Below are 13,085 nucleotides of genomic sequence, written 5' to 3'. Positions count from 1 at the left end.
TGTCCTGGAGTGTGTTTCCGGTGTCCTGGAACGCACCCTGTCTGGTTGCCGGGCGAATTAGCTTGTTGGGAGATCGATGTTCACCCGCACCTGTATCCCATCAGTAATCTGCACACCTGTCCTGATCATCACCTCTCCCCTTCAAAAGCTCTGACCTGACATCCATTCCCTGCCGGATCGTTAGCCATGAACAGTATGTTGTGCCATAGTATCAGCCTCAAGTTGGATAGAATTAGTTTTGTTGTTTTTTACGTATTGCTTGCCTTAAACTTACCTCTGTTTGTTCTGTCTTCAGTTACTCACCCGGATCACTTCCTCCTGTCTACCCTTAGTCACTTTCTCCTTGTATTTTAAGTAGGCTCTGAGACATGTTTTGTCTTGTAAACCAAGTCCTCAGCAAAGCCCCTTTTTCCCCACAAAAGGGCTTTATTGCAGACAGAAATACTCAGTTTGATCAGCTGTCTGGGTGTCTGGTCTCAGACGATCCCACAGTTTGATCAGCTGTCTGGGTGTCTGGTCTCAGACGATCCCTCAGTTTGATCAGCTGTCCGGGTGGCTGGTCTCAGACGATCCCTCAGTTTGATCAGCTGTCCGGGTGGCTGGTCTCAGACGATCCCTCAGTTTGATCAGCTGTCTGGGTGTCTGGTCTCAGACGATCCCTCAGTTTGATCAGCTGTCTGGGTGTCTGGTCTCAGACGATCCTCAGTTTGATCAGCTGTCTGGGTGTCTGGTCTCAGACGATCCCTCAGTTTGATCAGCTGTCTGGGTGTCTGGTCTCAGACGATCCCTCAGTTTGATCAGCTGTCCGGGTGGCTGGTCTCAGACGATCCCTCAGTTTGATCAGCTGTCCGGGTGTCTGGTCTCAGACGATCCCTCAGTTTGATCAGCTGTCTGGGTGTCTGGTCTCAGACGATCCCTCAGTTTGATCAGCTGTCTGGGTGTCTGGTCTCAGACGATCCCTCAGTTTGATCAGCTGTCTGGGTGTCTGGTCTCAGACGATCCCTCAGTTTGATCAGCTGTCTGGGTGTCTGGTCTCAGACGATCCCACAGTTTGATCAGCTGTCTGGGTGTCTGGTCTCAGACGATCCCTCAGTTTGATCAGCTGTCTGGGTGTCTGGTCTCAGACGATCCCACAGTTTGATCAGCTGTCTGGGTGTCTGGTCTCAGACGATCCCTCAGTTTGATCAGCTGTCCGGGTGGCTGGTCTCAGACGATCCCTCAGTTTGATCAGCTGTCTGGGTGTCTGGTCTCAGACGATCCCTCAGTTTGATCAGCTGTCTGGGTGTCTGGTCTCAGACGATCCCTCAGTTTGATCAGCTGTCTGGGTGTCTGGTCTCAGACGATCCTGCAGGTGAAGAAGCCGGATGTGGACGTCTTGGGTTGGCGTGGTTACACGTGGTCTTTTGAGGCCGGTTGGACTTACTGCCAAATTCTGTAAAATTATGTTGGAGGCGGCTTATGGTAGAGAAATAAACATTAAATTATCTGGCAACAGTTCTGGTGGACATTCCTGCAGTCGGCATGCCAGTCGTACGCCTCAAAACCTGAGACATCTGTGGCATTGTGTTGTGACAAAACTGCACATTTTACTGGCATTTTATTGTCCCCAGCACAAGGTCCACCTGTGTAATGATCATGATGTTTAATCAGCTTTTGATATACCACACCTGTCCAGATGGATGGATTATCTTGGCAAAGGAGAAATGACGAACAGGAAGGACATTTTTTTAGCACAATATTTTTTATGGTCAATTGAACATTTCTGGGACTTATTTATTTTTATTTAATGAAAAACGAGATCAACACTTTTTACATGTTGCGTTTTTAATGTTTTTCTTTATTTATATTCAACTATTTAGTAGTCGTATGACTTGGGGTATGAATGTGCTGCTCCCCCTCCAGGGTATGAATGTGCTGCTCCCCTCCAGTGTATGAATGTGCTGCTCCCCTCCAGGGTATGAATGTGCTGCTCCCCCTCCAGGGTATGAATGTGCTGCTCCCCCTCCAGGGTATGAATGTGCTGCTCCCCCTCCAGGGTATGAATGTGCTGCTCCCCCTCCAGACAAGTATTCTTGGTAAAACAAATACTTATGAGTGGCATAATACTGTATATTGACTGAACTGTAAATAGCATTTGCCCTGGTGTCTTCAGTGTTGATACCTTATCAGGTGTAAAGGGTTGAGGTTGTTATACTTACCCAGCACATTGTCCAGCTCATTACTCAAACATGCTGATTCATTGGTCTGTGTGTTGACTTAATGAGGGGGGGGTAGGGGAGATTTTTTTTTATTTTTTTTATTTATTTCACCTTTATTTAACCAGGTAGGCTAGTTGAGAACAAGTTCTCATTTGCAACTGCGACCTGGCCAAGATAAAGCATAGCAGTGTGAACAGACAACACAGAGTTACACATGGAGTAAACAATTAGCAAGTCAATAACACAGTAGAAAAAAATGGGCAGTCTATATACAATGTGTGCAAAAGGCATGAGGAGGTAGGCGAATAATACAATTTTGCAGATTAACACTGGAGTGATAAATGATCAGATGGGCATGTACAGGTAGAGATATTGGTGTGCAAAAGAGCAGAAAAGTAAATAAATAAAAACAGTATAAAAACAGTATGGGAATGAGGTAGGTGAAAAGGGTGAGCTATTTACCTATAGACTATGTACAGCTGCAGCGATCGGTTAGCTGCTCGGATAGCTGATGTTTGAAGTTGGAGAGGGAGATAAAAGTCTCCAACTTCAGCGATTTTTGCAATTCATTCCAGTCATGGCGAAAGAGGGAGAACTGGAGAGGAGAGAGAGCCTTGCTCTGACAGCACATCGCTCGGGGTTAAAGCCTGTACTGAGATCAGGGTTAAAGCCTGTTCTGAGATCAGCCTGAGATCAGGCTGGGAGGAGGAGAACAGGGTTAAAGCCTGTTCTGAGATCAGGCTGGGAGGAGGAGATCAGGGTTAAAGCCTGTACTGAGATCAGGCTGGGAGGAGGAGATCAGGGTTAAAGCCTGTACTGAGATCAGGCTGGGAGGAGGAGATCAGGGTTAAAGCCTGTACTGAGATCAGGCTGGGAGGAGGAAAGAACAGCTCAGGGTTAAAGCCTGTACTGAGATCAGGCTGAGAGGAGGAGAACAGCTCAGGGTTACAGCCTGTACTGAGATCAGGCTGGGAGGAGGAGAACAGCTCAGGGTTAAAGCCTGTACTGAGATCAGGCTGGGAGGAGGAGAACAGCTCAGGGTTAAAGCCTGTACTGAGATCAGGCTGAGAGGAGGAGAACAGCTCAGGGTTACAGCCTGTACTGAGATCAGGCTGGGAGGAGGAGAACAGCTCAGGGTTAAAGCCTGTACTGAGATCAGGCTGAGAGGAGGAGAAAAGCAGCTCTGGGAGGAGGGTTAAAGCCTGTACTGAGATCAGGCTGGGAGGAGGAGATCAGGGTTAAAGCCTGTACTGAGATCAGGCTGAGAGGAGGAGAACAGCTCAGGGTTAAAGCCTGTACTGAGATCAGGCTGGGAGGAGGAGAACAGCTCAGGGTTAAAGCCTGTACTGAGATCAGGCTGGGAGGAGGAGAACAGCTCAGGGTTAAAGCCTGTACTGAGATCAGGCTGGGAGGAGGAGAACAGGGTTAAAGCCTGTACTGAGATCAGGCTGAGAGGAGGAGAACAGCTGAGATCAGGGTTAAAGCCTGTACTGAGATCAGGCTGAGAGGAGGAGAACAGCTCAGGGTTAAAGCCTGTACTGAGATCAGACTGGGAGGAGGAGATCAGGGTTAAAGCCTGTACTGAGATCAGGCTGGGGAGGAGCCTGTACTGAGATCAGGGTTAAAGCCTGTACTGAGATCATGCTGGGAGGAGGAGATCAGGGTTAAAGCCTGTACTGAGATCAGGCTGGGAGGAGGAGAACAGGGTTAAAGCCTGTACTGATGCTGGGAGGAGGAGATCAGATCAGGCTGGGAGGAGATCAGGGTTAAAGCCTGTACTGAGATCAGGGTTAAAGCCTGTACTGAGATCAGGCTGGGAGGAGGAGAACAGCTCAGGTTAAAGCCTGTACTGAGATCAGGGTTAAAGCCTGTACTGAGATCAGGCTGAGAGGAGGGGTTAGAACAGCTCAGGGTTAAAGCCTGTACTGAGATCAGGCTGGGAGGAGGAGAACAGCTCAGGGGTTAAAGCCTGTACTGAGATCAGGCTGGGAGGAGGAGAACAGCTCAGGGTTAAAGCCTGTACTGAGATCAGGCTGGGAGGAGGAGAACAGGGTTAAAGCCTGTACTGAGATCAGGCTGAGAGGAGGAGAACAGCTCAGGGTTAAAGCCTGTACTGAGATCAGGCTGAGAGGAGGAGAACAGCTCAGGGTTAAAGCCTGTACTGAGATCAGGGTTAAAGCCTGTACTGAGATCAGGCTGGGAGGAGGAGAACAGCTCAGGGTTAAAGCCTGTACTGAGATCAGGGTTAAAGCCTGTACTGAGATCAGGCTGAGAGGGCTGAGGAGAACAGCTCAGGGCTTAAAGCCTGTACTGAGATCAGGCTGGGAGGAGAGGGTTAGAACAGCTCAGGGTTAAAGCCTGTACTGAGATCAGGCTGGGAGGAGGAGAACAGCTCAGGGTTAAAGCCTGTACTGAGATCAGGCTGGGAGGAGGAGAACAGGGTTAAAGCCTGTACTGAGATCAGGCTGAGAGGAGGTGAACAGCTCAGGGTTAAAGCCTGTACTGAGATCAGGCTGAGAGGAGGAGAACAGCTCAGGGTTAAAGCCTGTACTGAGATCAGGCTGGGAGGAGGAGAACAGCTCAGGGTTAAAGCCTGTACTGAGATCAGGCTGGGAGGAGGAGAACAGCTCAGGTTAAAGCCTGTACTGAGATCAGGCTGAGAGGAGGAGAACAGCTCAGGGTTAAAGCCTGTACTGAGATCAGACTGGGAGGAGGAGATCAGGGTTAAAGCCTGTACTGAGATCAGGCTGGGAGAATGAGGAGATCAGGGTTAAAGCCTGTACTGAGATCATGCTGGGAGGAGGAGATCAGGGTTAAAGCCTGTACTGAGATCAGGCTGGGAGGAGGAGAACAGGGTTAAAGCCTGTACTGAGATCAGGCTGGGAGGAGATCAGGGTTAAAGCCTGTACTGAGATCAGGTTAAAGCCTGTACTGAGATCAGGCTGGGAGGAGGAGAACAGCTCAGGGTTAAAGCCTGTACTGAGATCAGGGTTAAAGCCTGTACTGAGATCAGGCTGAGAGGAGGGAGAACAGCTCAGGGTTAAAGCCTGTACTGAGATCAGGCTGGGAGGAGGAGAACAGCTCAGGGTTAAAGCCTGTACTGAGATCAGGCTGGGAGGAGGAGAACAGCTCAGGGTTAAAGCCTGTACTGAGATCAGGCTGGGAGGAGGAGAACAGGGTTAAAGCCTGTACTGAGATCAGGCTGAGAGGAGGAGAACAGCTCAGGGTTAAAGCCTGTACTGAGATCAGGCTGAGAGGAGGAGAACAGCTCAGGGTTAAAGCCTGTACTGAGATCAGGGTTAAAGCCTGTACTGAGATCAGGCTGGGAGGAGGAGAACAGCTCAGGGTTAAAGCCTGTACTGAGATCAGGGTTAAAGCCTGTACTGAGATCAGGCTGGGAGGAGGAGAACAGCTCAGGGTTAAAGCCTGTACTGAGATCAGGCTGAGAGGAGGAGAACAGCTCAGGGTTAAAGCCTGTACTGAGATCAGGCTGGGAGGAGGAGAACAGCTCAGGGTTAAAGCCTGTACTGAGATCAGGCTGGGAGGAGGAGAACAGCTCAGGGTTAAAGCCTGTACTGAGATCAGGCTGGGAGGAGGAGAACAGGGTTAAAGCCTGTACTGAGATCAGGCTGGGAGGAGGAGAACAGCTCAGGGTTAAAGCCTGTACTGAGATCAGGCTGAGAGGAGGAGAACAGCTCAGGGTTAAAGCCTGTACTGAGATCAGGCTGGGAGGAGGAGATCAGGGTTAAAGCCTGTACTGAGATCAGGCTGGGAGGAGGAGAACAGCTCAGGGTTAAAGCCTGTACTGAGATCAGGCTGAGAGGAGGAGAACAGCTCAGGGTTAAAGCCTGTACTGAGATCAGACTGGGAGGAGGAGATCAGGGTTAAAGCCTGTACTGAGATCAGGCTGGGAGGAGGAGATCAGGGTTAAAGCCTGTACTGAGATCATGCTGGGAGGAGGAGATCAGGGTTAAAGCCTGTACTGAGATCAGGCTGGGAGGAGGAGATCAGGGTTAAAGCCTGTACTGAGATCAGGCTGGGAGGAGATCAGGGTTAAAGCCTGTACTGAGATCAGGGTTAAAGCCTGTACTGAGATCAGGCTGGGAGGAGGAGAACAGCTCAGGGTTAAAGCCTGTACTGAGATCAGGGTTAAAGCCTGTACTGAGATCAGGCTGAGAGGAGGAGAACAGCTCAGGGTTAAAGCCTGTACTGAGATCAGGCTGGGAGGAGGAGAACAGGGTTAAAGCCTGTACTGAGATCAGGCTGGGAGGAGGAGAACAGCTCAGGGTTAAAGCCTGTACTGAGATCAGGCTGGGAGGAGGAGAACAGGGTTAAAGCCTGTACTGAGATCAGGCTGGGAGGAGGAGATCAGGGTTAAAGCCTGTACTGAGATCAGGCTGAGAGGAGGAGAACAGGGTTAAAGCCTGTACTGAGATCAGGCTGGGAGGAGGAGATCAGGGTTAAAGCCTGTACTGAGATCAGGCTGGGAGGAGAACAGCTCAGGGTTAAAGCCTGTACTGAGATCAGGCTGGGAGGAGGAGAACAGGGTTAAAGCCTGTACTGAGATCAGGCTGGGAGGAGAACAGCTCAGGGTTAAAGCCTGTACTGAGATCAGGCTGGGAGGAGGAGAACAGGGTTAAAGCCTGTACTGAGATCAGGCTGGGAGGAGAACAGCTCAGGGTTAAAGCCTGTACTTAGATCAGGCTGAGAGGAGGAGAACAGGGTTAAAGCCTGTACTGAGATCAGGCTGGGAGGAGGAGATCAGGGTTAAAGCCTGTACTGAGATCAGGCTGGGAGGAGAACAGCTCAGGGTTAAAGCCTGTACTGAGATCAGGCTGGGAGGAGGAGATCAGGGTTAAAGCCTGTACTGAGATCAGGCTGGGAGGAGGAGATCAGGGTTAAAGCCTGTACTGAGATCAGGCTGGGAGGAGATCAGGGTTAAAGCCTGTACTGAGATCAGGGTTAAAGCCTGTACTGAGATCAGGCTGGGAGGAGGAGAACAGCTCAGGGTTAAAGCCTGTACTGAGATCAGGGTTAAAGCCTGTACTGAGATCAGGCTGAGAGGAGGAGAACAGCTCAGGGTTAAAGCCTGTACTGAGATCAGGCTGGGAGGAGGAGAACAGGGTTAAAGCCTGTACTGAGATCAGGCTGGGAGGAGGAGAACAGCTCAGGGTTAAAGCCTGTACTGAGATCAGGCTGGGAGGAGGAGAACAGGGTTAAAGCCTGTACTGAGATCAGGCTGGGAGGAGGAGATCAGGGTTAAAGCCTGTACTGAGATCAGGCTGGGAGGAGGAGATCAGGGTTAAAGCCTGTTCTGAGATCAGGCTGAGAGGAGGAGATCAGGGTTAAAGCCTGTACTGAGATCAGGCTGAGAGGAGGAGAACAGGGTTAAAGCCTGTACTGAGATCAGGCTGGGAGGAGATCAGGGTTAAAGCCTGTACTGAGATCAGGCTGGGAGGAGGAGATCAGGGTTAAAGCCTGTACTGAGATCAGGCTGGGAGGAGAACAGCTCAGGGTTAAAGCCTGTACTGAGATCAGGCTGGGAGGAGGAGAACAGGGTTAAAGCCTGTACTGAGATCAGGCTGGGAGGAGAACAGCTCAGTGTTAAAGCCTGTACTGAGATCAGGCTGGGAGGAGGAGAACAGGGTTAAAGCCTGTACTGAGATCAGGCTGGGAGGAGGAGATCAGGGTTAAAGCCTGTACTGAGATCAGGCTGGGAGGAGAACAGCTCAGGGTTAAAGCCTGTACTGAGATCAGGCTGGGAGGAGGAGAACAGGGTTAAAGCCTGTACTGAGATCAGGCTGGGAGGAGGAGATCAGGGTTAAAGCCTGTACTGAGATCAGGCTGGGAGGAGAACAGCTCAGGGTTAAAGCCTGTACTGAGATCAGGCTGGGAGGAGGAGAACAGGGTTAAAGCCTGTACTGAGATCAGTCTGGGAGGAGGAGATCAGGGTTAAAGCCTGTACTGAGATCAGGCTGGGAGGAGGAGAACAGGGTTAAAGCCTGTACTGAGATCAGGCTGGGAGGAGGAGATCAGGGTTAAAGCCTGTACTGAGATCAGGCTCGGAGGAGGAGAACAGCTCAGGGTTAAAGCCTGTACTGAGATCAGGCTGGGAGGAGATCAGGTTTAAAGCCTGTACTGAGATCAGGGTTAAAGCCTGTACTGAGATCAGGCTGGGAGGAGATCAGGGTTAAAGCCTGTACTGAGATCAGGCTGGGAGGAGGAGAACAGCTCAGGGTTAAAGCCTGTACTGAGATCAGGCTGGGAGGAGGAGAACAGGGTTAAAGCCTGTACTGAGATCAGGCTGGGAGGAGGAGATCAGGGTTAAAGCCTGTACTGAGATCAGGCTGGGAGGAGGAGATCAGGGTTAAAGCCTGTTCTGAGATCAGGCTGAGAGGAGGAGATCAGGGTTAAAGCCTGTACTGAGATCAGGCTGAGAGGAGGAGAACAGGGTTAAAGCCTGTACTGAGATCAGGCTGGGAGGAGGAGATCAGGGTTAAAGCCTGTACTGAGATCAGGCTGGGAGGAGGAGATCAGGGTTAAAGCCTGTACTGAGATCAGGCTGGGAGGAGAACAGCTCAGGGTTAAAGCCTGTACTGAGATCAGGCTGGGAGGAGGAGAACAGGGTTAAAGCCTGTACTGAGATCAGGCTGGGAGGAGAACAGCTCAGTGTTAAAGCCTGTACTGAGATCAGGCTGGGAGGAGGAGAACAGGGTTAAAGCCTGTACTGAGATCAGGCTGGGAGGAGGAGATCAGGGTTAAAGCCTGTACTGAGATCAGGCTGGGAGGAGAACAGCTCAGGGTTAAAGCCTGTACTGAGATCAGGCTGGGAGGAGGAGAACAGGGGTTAAAGCCTGTACTGAGATCAGGCTGGGAGGAGGAGATCAGGGTTAAAGCCTGTACTGAGATCAGGCTGGGAGGAGAACAGCTCAGGGTTAAAGCCTGTACTGAGATCAGGCTGGGAGGAGGAGAACAGGGTTAAAGCCTGTACTGAGATCATTCTGGGAGGAGGAGATCAGGGTTAAAGCCTGTACTGAGATCAGGCTGGGAGGAGGAGAACAGGGTTAAAGCCTGTACTGAGATCAGGCTGGGAGGAGGAGATCAGGGTTAAAGCCTGTACTGAGATCAGGCTCGGAGGAGGAGAACAGCTCAGGGTTAAAGCCTGTACTGAGATCAGGCTGGGAGGAGATCAGGTTTAAAGCCTGTACTGAGATCAGGGTTAAAGCCTGTACTGAGATCAGGCTGGGAGGAGATCAGGGTTAAAGCCTGTACTGAGATCAGGCTGGGAGGAGATCAGGTTTAAAGCCTGTACTGAGATCAGGCTGGGAGGAGATCAGGGTTAAAGCCTGTACTGAGATCAGGGTTAAAGCCTGTTCTGAGATCAGGCTGGGAGGAGAACAGGGTTAAAGCCTGTACTGAGATCATGCTGGGAGGAGGAGATCAGGGTTAAAGCCTGTACTGAGATCAGGCTGGGAGGAGGAGATCAGGGTTAAAGCCTGTACTGAGATCAGGCTGGGAGGAGGAGAACAGCTCAGGGTTAAAGCCTGTACTGAGATCAGGCTGGGAGGAGGAGATCAGGGTTAAAGCCTGTACTGAGATCAGGCTGGGAGGAGATCAGGGTTAAAGTCTGTACTGAGATCAGGCTGGGAGGAGGAGATCAGGTTTAAAGCCTGTACTGAGATCAGGCTGGGAGGAGGAGAACAGGGTTAAAGCCTGTACTGAGATCAGGCTGGGAGGAGGAGAACATTGTTAAAGCCTGTACTGAGATCAGGCTGGGAGGAGGAGAACAGGGTTAAAGCCTGTACCGAGATCAGGCTGGCAGGAGGAGATCAGGGTTAAAGCCTGTACTGAGATCAGGGTTAAAGCCTGTACTGAGATCAGGGTTAAAGCCTGTTCTGAGATCAGGCTGGGAGCCTGTAGATCAGCTCAGGTTGTTAAAGCCTGTACTGAGATCAGGCTGGGAGGAGGAGAACAGGGTTAAAGCCTGTACTGAGATCAGGCTGGCAGGAGGAGATTAAAGCCTGTACTGGGATCAGGGTTAAAGCCTGTACCGAGATCAGGGTTAAAGCCTGTTCTGAGATCAGGTTGGGAGGAGGAGAACAGGGTTAAAGCCTGTACTGAGATCAGGGTTAAAGCCTGTACTGAGATCAGGGTTAAAGCCTGTACTGAGATCAGGGTTAAAGCCTGTAATGAGATCAGGGTTAAAGCCTGTACTGAGATCAGGGTTAAAGCCTGTACTGAGATCAGGGTTAAAGCCTGTACTGAGATCAGGGTTAAAGCCTGTAATGAGATCAGGGTTAAAGCCTGTACTGAGATCAGGGTTAAAGCCTGTTCTGAGATCAGGCTGGGAGGAGGAGATCAGGGTTAAAGCCTGTACTGAGATCAGGCTGGGAGGAGGAGAACAGCTCAGGGTTAAAGCCTGTACTGAGATCAGGCTGGGAGGAGGAGATCAGGGTTAAAGCCTGTACTGAGATCAGGCTGGGAGGAGATCAGGGTTAAAGCCTGTACTGAGATCAGGCTGGGAGGAGGAGAACAGGGTTAAAGCCTGTACTGAGATCAGGCTGGGAGGAGGAGATCAGGGTTAAAGCCTGTACCGAGATCAGGCTGGCAGGAGGAGAACAGGGTTAAAGCCTGTACTGAGATCAGGCTGGGAGGAGGAGAACATTGTTAAAGCCTGTACTGAGATCAGGCTGGGAGGAGGAGAACATGGTTAAAGCCTGTACTGAGATCAGGCTGGGAGGAGGAGAACATTGTTAAAGCCTGTACTGAGATCAGGCTGGGAGGAGGAGAACAGGGTTAAAGCCTGTACTGAGATCAGGCTGGGAGGAGGAGATCAGGGTTAAAGCCTGTACCGAGATCAGGCTGGCAGGAGGAGATCAGGGTTAAAGCCTGTACTGAGATCAGGGTTAAAGCCTGTACTGAGATCAGGGTTAAAGCCTGTTCTGAGATCAGGCTGGGAGGAGATCAGCTCAGGGTTAAAGCCTGTACTGAGATCAGGCTGGGAGGAGGAGAACAGGGTTAAAGCCTGTACTGAGATCAGGCTGGGAGGAGGAGAACATTGTTAAAGCCTGTACTGAGATCAGGCTGGGAGGAGGAGAACAGGGTTAAAGCCTGTACTGAGATCAGGCTGGGAGGAGGAGAACAGGGTTAAAGCCTGTACCGAGATCAGGCTGGCAGGAGGAGATCAGGGTTAAAGCCTGTACTGAGATCAGGGTTAAAGCCTGTACTGAGATCAGGGTTAAAGCCTGTTCTGAGATCAGGCTGGGAGGAGATCAGCTCAGGGTTAAAGCCTGTACTGAGATCAGGCTGGGAGGAGGAGAACAGGGTTAAAGCCTGTACTGAGATCAGGGTTAAAGCCTGTACTGGGATCAGGGTTAAAGCCTGTACTGAGATCAGGGTTAAAGCCTGTTCTGAGATCAGGTTGGGAGGAGGAGAACAGGGTTAAAGCCTGTACTGAGATCAGGGTTAAAGCCTGTACTGAGATCAGGGTTAAAGCCTGTACTGAGATCAGGGTTAAAGCCTGTAATGAGATCAGGGTTAAAGCCTGTACTGAGATCAGGGTTAAAGCTTGTTCTGAGATCAGGCTGGGAGGAGGAGATCAGGGTTAAAGCCTGTACTGAGATCAGGCTGGGAGGAGGAGAACAGCTCAGGGTTAAAGCCTGTACTGAGATCAGGCTGGGAGGAGGAGATCAGGGTTAAAGCCTGTACTGAGATCAGGCTGGGAGGAGATCAGGGTTAAAGCCTGTACTGAGATCAGGCTGGGAGGAGATCAGGGTTAAAGCCTGTACTGAGATCAGGCTGGGAGGAGGAGATCAGGTTTAAAGCCTGTACTGAGATCAGGCTGGGAGGAGGAGAACATTGTTAAAGCCTGTACTGAGATCAGGCTGGGAGGAGGAGAACAGGGTTAAAGCCTGTACTGAGATCAGGCTGGGAGGAGGAGAACATTGTTAAAGCCTGTACTGAGATCAGGCTGGGAGGAGGAGAACAGGGTTAAAGCCTGTACTGAGATCAGGCTGGGAGGAGGAGAACAGGGTTAAAGCCTGTACCGAGATCAGGCTGGCAGGAGGAGATCAGGGTTAAAGCCTGTACTGAGATCAGGGTTAAAGCCTGTACTGAGATCAGGGTTAAAGCCTGTTCTGAGATCAGGCTGGGAGGAGATCAGCTCAGGGTTAAAGCCTGTACTGAGATCAGGCTGGGAGGAGGAGAACAGGGTTAAAGCCTGTACTGAGATCAGGGTTAAAGCCTGTACTGGGATCAGGGTTAAAGCCTGTACCGAGATCAGGGTTAAAGCCTGTTCTGAGATCAGGTTGGGAGGAGGAGAACAGGGTTAAAGCCTGTACTGAGATCAGGGTTAAAGCCTGTACTGAGATCAGGGTTAAAGCCTGTACTGAGATCAGGGTTAAAGCCTGTAATGAGATCAGGGTTAAAGCCTGTACTGAGATCAGGGTTAAAGCCTGTTCTGAGATCAGGCTGGGAGGAGGAGAACAGGGTTAAAGCCTGTACTGAGATCAGGCTGGCAGGAGGAGAACAGGGTTAAAGCCTGTACTGAGATCAGGGTTAAAGCCTGTACTGAGATCAGGGTTAAAGCCTGTACTGAGATCAGGGTTAAAGCCTGTACTGAGATCAGGGTTAAAGCCTGTACTGAGAACAGGGTTAAAGCCTGTTCTGATATCAGGCTGGGAGGAGATCAGGGTTAAAGCCTGTATTGAGATCAGGGTTAAAGCCTGTACTGAGATCAGGGTTAAAGCCTGTTCTGAGATCAGGCTGGGAGGAGATCAGGGTTAAAGCATGTACTGAGATCAGGGTTAAAGCCTGTATTGAGATCAGGGTTAAAGCCTGTACTGAGATCAGGGTTAAAGCCTGTACTGAGATCAGGGTTGACGTAGG

At 50.7% G+C, this 13,085-nt stretch overlaps 1 protein-coding gene and 1 long non-coding RNA gene across 15 annotated transcripts in view; both read left to right on the top strand.

Annotated features, from left to right (window-relative positions):
• Positions 1–13,085, top strand: part of LOC118378876 (abl interactor 2-like) — an 83,810-nt gene that overhangs the window by 13,189 nt on the left and 57,536 nt on the right. The gene's annotated exons all lie outside the window — the stretch shown is intronic.
• Positions 3,951–7,839, top strand: LOC127925926 (uncharacterized). Of its 3 annotated transcripts, none has more exons than XR_008122923.1 (3): positions 3,951–4,034; positions 4,687–4,830; positions 7,231–7,839. It is a non-coding gene; the product is annotated as an uncharacterized LOC127925926 (long non-coding RNA). The 3 variants fall into 3 exon arrangements; XR_008122922.1 differs by lacking the exon at positions 7,231–7,839 and adding an exon at positions 6,346–6,642; XR_008122924.1 differs by lacking the exon at positions 7,231–7,839 and adding an exon at positions 4,831–4,922 and having other exon boundaries at positions 4,687–4,783.

Source organism: Oncorhynchus keta, unplaced genomic scaffold (genome assembly GCF_023373465.1).
Source record: "Oncorhynchus keta strain PuntledgeMale-10-30-2019 unplaced genomic scaffold, Oket_V2 Un_contig_650_pilon_pilon, whole genome shotgun sequence".
Lineage (NCBI taxonomy): Eukaryota > Metazoa > Chordata > Actinopteri > Salmoniformes > Salmonidae > Oncorhynchus > Oncorhynchus keta.
The sequence above is the reverse complement of the archived record's forward strand: the minus strand, read 5'-3'. Positions and strand labels throughout refer to the sequence as shown.